The sequence below is a fragment of the Cyprinus carpio genome, chromosome A5 (genome assembly GCF_018340385.1).
Source record: "Cyprinus carpio isolate SPL01 chromosome A5, ASM1834038v1, whole genome shotgun sequence".
In the NCBI taxonomy this organism is placed as follows: Eukaryota; Metazoa; Chordata; class Actinopteri; order Cypriniformes; family Cyprinidae; genus Cyprinus; species Cyprinus carpio.
This window is the reverse complement of record NC_056576.1, coordinates 4,695,801-4,710,115: the sequence shown is the minus strand read 5'-3', so window position 1 is coordinate 4,710,115 and position 14,315 is coordinate 4,695,801. Positions and strand designations below refer to the sequence as shown.

Sequence of the window (14,315 nt, the reverse complement as noted above, 5' to 3'; positions counted from 1 at the left end):
TTTAATGTGATCGGATTACTCGTTTTGAAATGAGTCGCTCCTCCTGAGCGCTGGGGGCGCCGCGCCTGACGCGCCGCGGCTCGAATGGCCCCGTTCTCAGCTTCTGCGCTGCCGCTGTCCAGTACTGAGCGTTCAGCACCGCGAGCGGAGGACAGCTCCCGACCCTCCGAGAAACACACAGCAGACCGCCTCAGAACCGCTTCAGCCGGCCTCATCCACCACCGGTAAGATTGTTCATCACATCACCCATCACATACACGCAACAACAGCGCTCAAACAACACGGAATGTGTGTAAACATCAAACACACAACACACTGGGGCAGCAGCACTACAAGCTCTTAACGTGATTAAACGCGATTATTTTCAACACGCTGATTCTTTTGTTCTTTACGCTGTGTTTATGCGCTTGTGTAATTAAAAGTCGTGAAGAACGAACGGTGAGGAATCTCAGATTGAAAATTAAATGATAGAGTTGCTCGAGATTTTGATCAAATAAGGGTCCCGTGATGATTTAAGATCGTTAGAAAACTAATCCGAGCTTTAGGTGAATCTCATAAAATCTATCAAAAATGTGTCCAGATCATATTTGTTCATTCACTGCTAACAATTTTATGTTATAGAAACGCTATTATAGCGTTTTTTTTTATTTGTTTCTAATAACGTTCTGCTAACTTTATTATCACCCCATATATAACGTTATTGGAACGTTTATTCTTAGTATTCTGAAAACGTTTCTTGACGTGATTAGAACGATATTTAAAGGTTTTTAGAACGTTCATCGAGTATCGTCATCAGAATGTTCTGAGAATGCTGTTTTAAGAACGTTTTCTCATCGTATGTATCAAATATGAAGTTATTCGAGTTATTTTATGTGTGTTTACTAATTTTGCAGTATTTATAATACGTTTGTACGAAATAAATAGTGATAAACTATGTGTGTCATTTTAAATACATAATTACCTTCTCATATTTATGCATTATTGTTCCTGTTGCTACTAAAATCGAAGTATTTTTACTGTGCTTTTGCTATTGAATGGTAAAGCTGCAGAGCTGAGGGTCTCTGCGCTCCGCTCACCTTTACATCAAACACTACACCCTCTTTATTGAGGGGTCACTGGCTGCTGGCTGTTCAGAAAGAGACGAATGCACCCACTTAACGAGAGGAGTTAGTTATCCACAGCTGCTTGTCAATAATTGTCAATAAAGTCTGCATATCCCTAGTAATGTAGATTTACTCAGCATGCAGGCTGCTAGTGAAGAGATGTGTCAAGGTAAAGTGGTATAAAGGTAAATACTTCTCACTAAATGTTTAGTTTCATTCAGAGGCTGTGGCAATGACGTACATGTTTTTTAAGCTCTTTAAAGCTTAATAAAGCATTGTGTCTGGACCCAGTAAGCACTGTTAAGATGCTAAACCTTTTATCAGTGTGTGCTGGAATAAGGCTTTCATGAATCGATGCTGCACTGTGTGTGATTAAAAATAGTACACTGTATAAAACTTTACTGTTTTGCTGGGGAAATGTAAGAATTTCAGAGTGGAAGACTTTAAAGATGTACAGTGTTTGCTGGGTTGTCGTTTGGCTGGTGTTCAGTGGGACAGAAATTTCATTCCGATCCGTTCTGTGTGTAAACACTGAGAGGCTCATTTAAAATATGAGCGGTGCTTTCTTTGTGCAAAACTCACCGGCACCATCCTAAACTGTTTTGAGTGTTTGTTAGAGTTTTGCTACAGTAAGTGCTTGTGAGGGTATTCTGGTTGCTGGGGTGTTGCTAGGGTTTGCTGGGTGGTTGCTAGATGGTTTCTTATTGGTCTAAGTAGAAATAGCGTCCTTTAGTGTCTGTGGGATTTTTTTTTTCATCTATTTTATTTTCCTGCACTCTCAGAAAAAAGGTACAATTGTCACTTGAGCGGCACCTTTTCAAAAGGAACTAATATGTGCCATTTAGATTGCACTTTAGTTACAAATGTGAACCTTTAAGGTACTAGAATGCAATCTTCAGTGGTAAAAAAAAAAAAAAAAAGTACAAAGGTGTAGCTTTTGAAAGGGTGCCATTCCGGTAGCAGCTTTTGTACCTTTTTCCCTGAGAGTACAGGTGAAAATTGTAAAACTAATTTTCTTTGAAGTAACAGCACACCTACACTTTGACACAATTTGATGATTTGATTTTTTTGACGGCACCATGATCGTCTCTACAATTATCAAATCCAAGACAATGCCTTTAAATGCATGCTGTCCATTTGTTGGTCATGAAAATTGCCCACGTCTGTTTGCAGCATTCTTTTATTTGCTAAACATAAATCATTTTGCAGTTCATAGAAATATTTGGAGAGCAGAGAGCTTTGATTGGCTGTGAGTGTCCTGACTGACAGCAAAAGTAGTAAATTTAGCACAGTTGTACCACAATCCATGCTGACTGCTGATCACAGATCAAATGTGTTTGTCTGTTTCAAATGGAGGCTGCAATTGTTTGCATCGTCATCGAACCAAATGCGCCCCCTAGAGACCATGCGATCTCATTAATATTCATAGGTGTTATTTACACAAAGTATCCACATACTGACAGCTTCTAAAATGCAACCCATTTTATTCAAACATAAAACAGATTTATGAATTGCACTGATTGCAACAAATAATTTTTTGCACAATCGTATCTCTCTATAGCATATTTATAAAATGTACAGCATTTATATATATGTTACAGATGCATTGATATTTTTGAAAATACTGACTTATAACTAAATTTTGCAGGCAAAAAACTAAAATAAAAATAAAGTCTCCACTGATGGTCTTTTAAAAGTAACTTTGTACTGTGCATTCATAATAATTTCTAATATTTCATTACATTATATTGTCGAAAAAAAAAGTGAAACAATTTTTCCCCAGAAATTGCTAGTACATTGCACAAATAATTGCAAAGAAATGGCAAGTAACACACTGAATTAAAGGTGACTTTGGTTTTTACAGTGTAGATTTCACCAATTACAGTCTTTTCGAATGGACTCTTACATTAAAATGAAGTACATAAATGTGCACTTTTTATGTGTGAATATCAGTGTGCTGCGTTTCAATCCGGGTGTCCCGAGGTCGACTCGGTTTCTCTCTCACCCCATTTTCCTCTTTTCTCTCAGCCTCCATTTTATCAAATGTCTCCTCCTAATTCCCCCATCCGCGGATCCCCTGAAGGGCACACGCATCCTCGGGGGGCTGGTTAACATGCGTGCGTGTGTGTGTTTTCCAGCGTATGTCTGTCCTCTAACCACACACTGGAGTGTGTTTAATGCTAAATGGGAATTTTGACTCTCAGCAGGCTTCTGTCTCTTTTTTATGGTCTGTTCTCGTCTGTTTATTTGTAGAATTTCACAGCAGCATCGTCCTGTAAACGTATTAGAAATACAGAAGAATTAGCAGGAATGCAGGAAGACCTTTTTTGCAATTTCTGTCTGTCAAAAAATAAGGATACTTCACAGACATAATTCAACTCAAAAAGGCTGAAAATATAGTTATGCTTGCTTCATCTGGTTTAATAGATTTGATGCCACTATCTAAAAGGAATAATTCACCCCAAAAACTGAAAATGTGCTGAATCCTCAGGTCATGTACAGTAGATGAGTTTGAAAAAACTTTTAATGATGGATTTGTTTCTTACAAAAACGCAGCTTTTGTCTTCTTCTAAAGACATTAACTGATGGACTGGAGTGCTGTGGATTACTTGTGGATTATTGTGATGTTTTTATCAGCTGTTTGGACTCATTCAAGGAATTCACCCGAAAAAAGAAACTGAAAACAAAAATCATAATTTCCTTCCTTGTTTTTCATAATGGTAGCTTGGGTTTCAAAAAGACAAATAGCACCATGAATGCATCATAAAAGCATCATAAAATCAGTTCATATCATGCATTTTATTCCAAGTCTTCTTTAGTCATACAGTGCTTTCATTATTCATTATAATCCATTATTTAATGCCAGACGTTTGGTTATGTTAGACTTCCCTGACATGTATTACAGTGAATGGAGAAGATTTAAAGGAAATAGTCATTACAATTTCTGTCATATGACTTTGTAAAAGACACCTTTAGGTCATTTTTTTTGCAGGTTTACAGCCATAATTCTCTTTTTCTTTTCTAATTATATGGCAATTAGCACAAGAAATAACCTCAAAGAAATAAAGTCACGCGGTCTTGGAAGGACGTGAGTAAATGATGACAGTATTTTCCTTTAAGCAGGAGTGTGTGGTCATCTCAGTCGAGCTGTTGGCTGCTCAGTGGATTCTGGACGGCTCGTATCTACACTCATCTGAGTTCAAAGGACATATCAGACAGAATATGCTAAATCCATCTGAAATCAGAATATAAATGGGATCATTTGAGTCACATCAAAGACAAAGTTCATTTGTGAAGCAGTATCATTTGATCTGTTCTGACATCATGAAATGTTTATTCACTTTCACAAATTGCATTCATTCATTCATTCATTCATTATTTCATTATTTCATTTGTGAATTTTAATTTTTTATTTTGTGTTCCACGGAAATAAATGCATACAGATTTGGATGAACATGAGGATGAGTAAATGATGGCACAATTGTCATTTCTAATAGTATTAGTACATAATAGTATTGTTGAAATATTTTAAAATATTCATATTATTAAATTGTTGTAAAGTATTATCATTTAAAAATATTAACATTGTTATAACAAAATAGTACTATTGTTTAATATTATTGTTTTAATACAAATATTAATGCGGTCTAGTTATTTTAAAGTATACATATAAAATTTTTATATTATTAATATCGTCATGTTATATATTATTAAATAATTATTATTTATAAACATTAATACTGATAAAATAAATAATATTGTCTCTTGTTTTAGGCTGTAAGCTTGATTGTTTGGATCTAAAGTTTTTTTTTTTTTTTTCACCCTTTTATTGAAGTCCATTTCTAATGTTTGTCATTAGTTTTGACAATGACCATTTCCCACCTTCCCTGACCATTAGAATTAAACAGGCTGTTTTTGCTGCTGTAACTAACCTTAGTTATCCAAACAAAACCATATCCTGACAATCTCTCAGACCGCTTCAATCTGGTTTGTGTATGGATCTCTCAGATTGGTTTTTGTGAGTTAGAATGATTCAAAATAATGATTTGTTCATCACTGTTAGTCTGTGTTTTGGCTGTGTCTCTGTGCTGGATTGCTTTGGTCTGGTCTGGATGTAAAGAGTAGATGAAAGGGCATTATTGAAGAGATGGGGGAAGATGGAGGCCGTCTGTTTTGAAGCTTTGCTGCTCATGCATTTGTCCACAGGGATGACCGAGAACACCTGCCATAGACATTTCTGTGTGTTTGCATATCTCATGATCTTCCTTCCCAACGTTTCTTTCTTCTGCTTCTTTTGGCTTCACGTTTGCTTTAATGTCTCTCTTTAAAGCATCTGCAACATTAAAGTCAATGTAACATCAAAACAGACCTTTTTACATTCTTAATGCACGTTCCGGTCTTGTTGTGCATTAATCATCAATGCATGGTATTGCAAAGAAAAATGTATTCAAATAACCACTCGGCAGTTAATGCAGACAATACAAAATATATAAAATATTTAAAATAGATACTCACCACATTCACACCATATTTTTGTGTTTTTTTCTAGTACAATTATCTAAATATTCTTAAATCACGATACATTTATGTGAGATGCAAAATTACTTAAGATATTAATTTTAAAACTAGAACAAATATCTACCAGTGGGGTCATAAAAATAAATTTATTTCAAAGGGAAAACAAGATTTTTTCCCCTGACTCACTTAATTTTTATCTTTTTTTTTTCTTTTTTCAGATAACGAGGCTTAATAAATGTATCTTGATTTAAGAATGTTAAGATATTTGTACTAGAAAACAAGACAATGCCAAATAAGAAATTAATTATTGCAGTATTAGTACCTTGGCAAATCTGAGCACAGTTTGAGACAATGTTGAGATCTCTTCTGAAACTCTTCAGGAGATGCATTTGAGATTACTGTTTTTTTACCAGTTTGCTCTCCACTGCTCTCTAAAAATAAAAATACACATAATCAATCGCACTCGATTTATCCATCCATACATATATACATACACATTCACTCTCTCTTCCTTTGAATAATGGAGTAGTGTGTCTGTCTCAGGAGCTCAGGAGAGTGCACACACACACACACACACACACACACACACACACACACACACACACACACACACACACACACAGATCAGGTGGTCTGGAATGAATCGGGTTTCCAGGTACAATAAGAGGCGTTGCAGCCCTCAAACATCACCGCAGCGTCTGCTGCGCCCCGGCTAAGACGGCTCTCCGTCTTGTCCATGATCAAAGTTAAGCTAAAAAAACAACAGGATTTGTGTCATAACTTTAATTTATTTCCGCTTGTCCCCCATTTATTTAATAATCCAAAGTCTAGAGTACAGTAAGGCACTTAAAATGGATGTAAATATGTTTATATCTAAAAAACAAAAAAACACAAAAAAGATAAAATACAAGTAAGAAAATAAGTTTGTCATCATGGTTTTGTCTTGTTTTCCAGTACAGTTATTTATTTATTTATTTTTAATCTGTTAATCCAAAGACAGTTTCTGAATAATATATAAAAATTGAGTGAGTTTATGCTTAAAACAAGAACAAATATGTTATTGATGAAGGAAAACAACTTAATTCAAAGAGAAAAAAGTATTTCTCTGACCCCACAGACAGATTTTTTACCCGTTTTTAAGCAAAAGCTTAATTCATTTTGATACATTTTTCTAGTCATTTTCCTGTATCTTGTATTAATTTAAGAAATTTTAGATAATTGTACTAGAAAATAAGACAAAAATACTGAGTAAGAAAATCTTTTTTTTGTTTTGTTTTGTTGCAGTGAACACGTTAACATGATTTTTCTGGTGGTAAAAATCACTTACCTTTTATTATGTATCCGATTAGCTTTGTTGCCATGACAACACAATGTTGTTAACTCTAAAACCACGAAACAACTATAAAAATGATGATCAACCAAAACAAAACACAAATTTTAACAGTAGAATGAATGTAAGTGCTTTTATAAAATTATTTTTAACTCCTCTAGGACTTAGCCTATCTATTTATTTACATTTTTTTTATTTATAATTGATTTTATAAATTTAATTAATACTTTTAAAACATTATATGCATTTTTTTTTTTAAATTGAAGATATACTTTTAAAACCTTATATGCCGGTGCTGATGGCCTCGTGGGCAGCATGCCGACATGTAACGCTGGTCCCAGTTCACAGATCTTGCCTGATCCCATTAGTTCCCTGTCCACCTACTGTTTAAAAAAAAACTTTTATAAATTTAGTTTTATATATTTATTTTTTTCTATTTTTCACTTGTTTCTCGCCATGAATATAGCTGTGGTAGTTGACATGGTGCTAAAACAAACAAACATAAAATCTTCATTTAAATCCTTAGAAAAAGTTTAACTTTCATTGTCAGTCCCTCACTGTAACCTCCTTCTTTGTTTTATTAACAAATAGTAAATTTTTAGCAATTTTTGTTGTTGTTGTTGCAATCAACGTTTTGGCACAAATGCTGACAATTGAGCTTAACTTGAACCTTCTGCTTGTTCTTGAAGTTGTCATTGTACGTGGGCTGATGCAGTGCAGTTTTTCTGTTCACACTGCTGTGACTGATCACACACTGACTCTGTGTGTGTGTGTGTGTGTGTGTTTGTGTGTGTGTGTGTGTGTGTGTGTGTGTGTGTGTGTGTGTGTGTTTGTGTGTAACACACTTTGACTGACAGTTGAAGACAGCTCTTACAGTGGCACTGAACTTTCCTCTCCTCTCTCTGGAGATAATTCTGTTTTTTATAAGGTATTCACACACACACACACACACACACACACACACACACTCAAAGGTGCTGCATTTCCATCACAGATGGTACTCAACAGAAGCCATCTGTAATGCAACAAGCATCGCTGTAGATGCCAGTCCTGCTTCTAATTAGACGCTCAGATCACATGACCTGCTCATTATCGCTGCCTATAAAAGAACGGGGCCATTTATAATTTATTCTGTTGCTGAATAGTTATAGAGAAGACAATAAAATGAACAAACTTGCTTAGAGCAGCACAGACAGACAGATAAATACACACTCTTCACACTCGCTTCTACACATTTATTTTAATGCAGTGTTTGTTTACATGGAGGTCTGTTTACATAGTCAGTCTTGTTGACAAAGTCTGCTTACAGTAACTCCCACCATTGCTCAGATTTGAAATAAATAGGGTATTACGTCTGCTTACAGTACACTTTACATTAATAGTATCTGTCACTGTTTGCGCTTACTGTAAAGAAGATGCTATTTATACTTGCTGTCTGTCAGCATATATCTTTGTTACACTCGTTATAAATAGCTGCTGCTTTATTTAACAAGTCTAAATTCTAGCACATATCAGCACAGTCTGATCTCGCATACAGAGACGGGAAATGACATATTCTGAATGTTATCGTGTGTGTGCTGTCAGATGGCGTACTCATGTTCCATAACTGAAGTTAATGACACCTTTCAGAGAAATCCAAGTGCCCTTCATAGAATGGATCTTAGAATTATTACTATGTTCGGAAACTTAGTATCAGCACAAGTGAAAGGAAAAAAGAGGAGCTTCATTTTGATCAGAATCTTGAGGTATAGAGCAAATGAGCACTCCTTAACAGAAATGGCTTTGGTGTGGTGTATCCGAGTATCAGATTAAGGCAGAGACGAGGGCACTTACTAGTGCTCGATAACAAACACGTGATCCCACTGAGACCAGGAGGAAGAGAGACACATTTCTGAGACTTTTTGGTGCAAGTTTGCAGGTTAAAGATAAATGGTTGGCATGTTGCTAGCTTCTCTGAAATCGCCTACCCTACATTTAACTAATAACACACACACACACACACACACACACACACACACACACACACACACACACACACATACACACACACACAGTTGTACTTTTCACATTTTTACTGAATACACTGAGTATTCATTCCCAATGCAGGATGGAGAAAGTAAGTGACCCCTTGAATTTAGTAACTTGCAGATGCTCCTTTAGGAGCAAAACTTCCATCATATGTTTTCTGTAGATTTTTACAAGACTTCTGAACAATTCTGAACCATCCCTTCCCACAATTTTGTTTCAGTTTGCCAATATATCTTCACTGTCACTTTAAGTTATGCCATGACGTCTCCGTTATCTATATTATTGGCTACATATAACTGGCTCCAATTCAGAGGTTCACTTACTTTTTCCAGCCGGCCATGTCACTGATTACTCAGTAACTTTTTGAAAAGTACTACTGTTTGTGTGCTATTAGTTAAGTCTGACTGTGTTTGCCTATAATTGACTCGCCACTATCAGTATAGTTGGTCCAATTTCCCTGTAAATCAATTTAATGTGTCCTTTCTGAATAATAGTATAAATATAAAGAGCTTTTGAATGATAATGTATGCATTTTATTTCCTCAAAGCTAACAGACATATGAGTAAAAACCAAATTTTTTTCCTTTCAGTATTCTGTTTCACTTGGAAATATGTCATATTGTGTAAATTGTTAATTGGTTTGCATGTAGCTCTAAGCTTCTCCTAATGAGAGCTCTTGTATTGTAGAAAGCAAAGGCAGTCGAGCATGAGCTGTGAAGGTTGTGATGATATGATTATCAGAGAGGAACCTGCTAGAATACTGACTATGTGATGATCATCCATCCATGTAGAGAGACAGAAAGAGAGGTCAACAGCTGGCAGAAACGGACGCAGAGAGCGAATTTTGCGTCCATATGCCTCGGGGTGGAGAGAAGGGCTGTCTGACCTTTAGCAGCAAATGGAGATGACTTCATGTGAGCTACGCTCGTGGCTGGTGAATAACATAACCTCGCTGTCTCGCTCTCACAGCCTCTGATATCTGTCACAATACACTCACAGCTGTGATTATGCATAATGTGTGATTATGCATACGCACACCCTCGTGTCTGGCGTGTTGTGGGATTGCTAAATCATTTGTACGTGATGGATGTTGTGTGTTGTTTTCCACAGATAACCGAGAAGAAAGAAGTAGGCGATTACTGTTGAAGATTTCTATCTTTTTTTGCCTTAATCTTTATGCATTTGCTCTGAAATGGCTTAAAGGATTTTTTTTTTCAATAATATGAACCAAACAGAACAGCCATTTTAGCCCAATATTTTCAAAATGCAAGAAGAAACATGCAAAAAATGTAAAGAGAAATATAATAAAATCTTCTTTAAAGAAGTTAACAGTTTTATACAGCAAGGATGCATTAAATTGGTTTAAAGTGACAGTAAAGACATTTATAATGGTACACTTCAAGATTTATATTTCAAATAAATGCTGTTCTTTTGAACTTTCTATTCATCGAAAAATCCTGAAAACAAAAAAAAATGTATCACAGAAATATTAAGCAGTTTTTAACATTTGATGATAATAATGACGTTTCTTGAGCAGAAAATCAAAATATATTAACATTTCACAATATTACCAATTTTACTGTATTTTGATAAAATAAACGCAACCTTGGTGAAAAAAAAATACAAAAAATACTTTGCTTCAGAAAAAATCTTCACTTACACTTTTGAACAGTGGTGTATATCTAAACTATTTTAAAGCATATAAAATGCCAATCAGGGACTAAGGAATATTTTTTTATATATATATATATATATATATATATATATATATATATATATATATATATATATATATATATATATATATATATATATATATATATATATATATATTTTTGTATATGTTAAGCAATAAATCTGAAATCAGAAATGACTCATTGAAATGGACAGTTTCAACTGATTCACAGAAATTTATCAAACCAATTATAATGCCAGTTATAATTATAATTTCATGATTTCATACTTGTGGGTTGTGAGACTAGTCTTGGTCTTTAGGAAAATAAATAGTCAAAAAACCCCCCGTAAATCAGAGCGTTGCTTCATTTTATAGACAGACTCGCAGTACTGTATGTTAGAAGAGCGTATTTGATCATTCAGCTCACTTGGCTGTAAAATGCAATATAATGTGACAAAAAAAGTGATTTAGTGTTTTGTCACGCTGCACTGCTACATGTTGGAAAATTGCCTTTTAAAAAAAGCAGCACTGATGACACACGTCACGCTACTGAAAGATGTATTAAAGTTAGTAGTGTCACTGCTGATAGTTAGTTAGTTACTCCTCAACACTGCAGGCCAAACCTTCACTCACCGTTCATTTATATTCCGCGAGCGTGCCACCACCTGCATCAATTAAACGCCACGAAACATGTGTGTGAGAAAGAGCAGCTGAGATCCAGTTGTGAAACATCAAGGGAAATTTAATGCGTGCTGCTCTTTCTGTCAGGGTAAAACGGCCTACTATTGCTGTGTGTTCCTCCCCGGAGACCAACACAGCCAACCTGGAAACCAGCCTGAGAGTTATGTGAAGATGAGAAAAATACAGAAAATAGATTAAGATGAGTTACTTTAGGTAACATGGACAATAATCGGATAGATTAGACATAAAAAAACCAAAATATAACTGCACAAAATCATAAAAATACCACAATTCGCATACTTGTTTCTCTGTCAGTGCCACAACCAGTTATTCTGCTTTGAAATGTGAGTTCCGTGTCAGAACGTGTGCTATTGAACAAATAACAATTTTTTATATGAGTTCCGTGTCAGATTATAAAACACTTGTCTGTTTTTATTTTATGGTCTGATGTACCAAACATTTCAACGCCTGAACTGCTCAATTTGCATCCCGGCAGTGGCAGCTGGTGGAAAATTTGTGGTATCCACCACATCCAACAAATATAACAATTTTATATCCCGGTATGATTAATCCCAGTATAACAAAAGGAAACATATTAAGAGTGTCCATTATAAAACACTTGCCAGATATGCGACCATACTGAAATTTCCATAGTTCAAACCAACATTTGCATACCAATAAAACAACTATCGGCAACAATCTTCGTCACCACCAACATAGTTCAACGATTCTGTGTTTTCTGAAACCATAGCTCAAACCAACATTTGCAAACAGCGTCGCAAACTTATGTGGTAGGAACTACAGCTCTCGACCTGTGATTAGAAGCATCTGATTGGATTAGAGAACAAACAGTCTAGAACAGCTGTGGTTGAATGTGACTAGCTGTGGTTGATGTGCTAGGAAAAAAAATTCCCTCCCTTTTCGCATTTCATGTTATATGAAAGGATTCACCAAAAATACCAAATGCAAAAAAAAACAAATCTTATAAATTTACCAAAAAACAAATTTCATATAAACCATAAAATATATCCTACCAAATACATCAAAAATATGAAGCAGTGTGAAGTAAGATGGTTGCTATGGATAACGTGAAAAATATTTATAATGAAGCAGTTTCTAGGTGAAGTAAGATGGTTGCTATGGATAGTTGCTATGGTTTTCTGGGTGGTTGCTAGGGAGTTATGTGGTTGCCAGCACGTTATGCGGTTGCTAAGGTTTTCTGGGCAGTTGCTAGGGAGTTTCTGTGCAGTTGCTAGGGTGTTCTGGGTGGTTGCCAGGGAGTTATGTGGCTGCTAAGGTTTTCTGGGCAGTTGCTAGGGAGTTTCTATGCAGTTACCTAATGTGTTACTGGGTGGCTGATAAGGAGTTATTTGGTTGCTAAGGTGTTGGATGGTTGCTATGGAGCAATGTTATTTTGGTGTTTACTATGGAGTTGCTATGCAGTTGCTGCTGTGTTTTGGGTAGCTGATAGGGAGTTATGTGGTTGCTAAGTTGTTCCGGGTGGTTGCTACAGAGTTATGTGGTTGCTAAGGCTTTCTGGATAGTTGCTAAGGGGTTACTGAGGTGTTGTGGGTGGTTGATAGGGAGTTATGTTTTTGTGGGCAGCACAGAATCGTCAGATGCGTGGAGGCATGTGGCTGATGTTTATGCTGATTTGCGGTCAGTTTTGTGTGGTTCCTCCTGGAGTATGTAGGTCGGATGGATATTAATGGAGGAAAGCCCTTGCTGCTCCACGCTCAATGGAAAGCCGAGCAGCTGTGTCCCAGTAGCACAGTTTGACTTTCCTTTTCCTAGTGATCCAGATCAGCAGAGTACAGAATTCCCAAAAGATGCTGCGCAGGAAGTGATACTCAAACAGACGGCTCTCAAATCGTCTCCCAGGAAACCAAACTGTGAATTAGACTGGTAGAGACTCTAGCAATATGTGACTACATACTAGCCAGTGTTGTTATTATAAACAAAAATAAATACTACTTTTGCACACTACTTTTACAAAGAAATGCATTATTAATTTAAGAAAATGACAGATTGTTTCGCTAGATAAGTCCATTATTCCTTGGCCGGGATCGTGTAGAGCCCTTTGAAGCTGCACTGAAACTGCAATTTGGACCTTCAGCCCATTGGTCCCCATTGAAGTCCATTATATGAAGAAAAATCCTGGGATGTTTTCCTCAAAAACCTTAATTTCTTTGCAACTCAAGACAGAAAGAGATGAACTTCTTGAATGACATGGGGGTGCATTAATTATCAGGACATTTTTAGTCTGGAAGTGAACTAATTCTTTATAGAGCACAAATTAATAATGCATTTCTTTGTAAAATGTAGTATGCAAAAGTGGTATGGTAGTTTTTCAGTAGTTGCCAAGGCAACACTTTTATTGTGTAGTACTGTAGGTAGTATGCAGTATGCTAGTATGTGAGCATACCAAGCTCTTGTTTGTGTGTCTCAGAATCAGTCGTGCTGTGTAAATGTGAACACACACTCATGACGGTGTCCTGTTTCGTCTTGATCAATAATAAATAACACTCAAATGTCACAGACATCATTTCTCCAGAACAAACAGTGGAGTGAAGAACTTGTTTAGGTAAGGGAGTGACTGCAAGGATGTCTCTATGTGGTTGCCAGGGTTGTTAAGGATGTTTGCTAAGGTGTTGCTATGCAGTTATTAGGGTGTCCTGGGCAGTTGTTAATGAGTTATGCAGTTGCTAGGGTGTTCTGGGAAGTTTCTATGCAGTTGCTAGGGAGTTGCTATGCAGTTACTAGGGTGTTCTGGGCAGTTTTCAGAGAGTTATAATGCAGTTGCTCATGCTTTCTGGGCAGTTGCTAATGAGTTGTTATACAGTTGTTAGGGTGCTTTGGGAAGTTGCTAGGTAAATGCAATTACTAGGGTGTTCTGGGCAGTTGCTAAGAAGTTGTTATGCAGTTGCTAAGGTTTTCTGGGCAGTTGCTAGGATGCTCTGGACATGTGTTGGACAGTTGTT

At 36.2% G+C, this 14,315-nt stretch overlaps 1 protein-coding gene across 1 annotated transcript in view; it reads left to right on the top strand.

Moving 5' to 3' along the window:
* Window positions 1-72: 72 nt before the first annotated feature.
* Window positions 73-14,315, top strand: part of LOC109079939 (serine/arginine repetitive matrix protein 3-like) — a 78,569-nt gene continuing 64,326 nt past the window's right edge. Inside the window, exon 1 of the mRNA XM_042757278.1 lies at window positions 73-224. The gene's annotated coding sequence lies outside the window, so the exon portion shown is untranslated. The remainder of the gene's footprint in view (window positions 225-14,315) is intronic.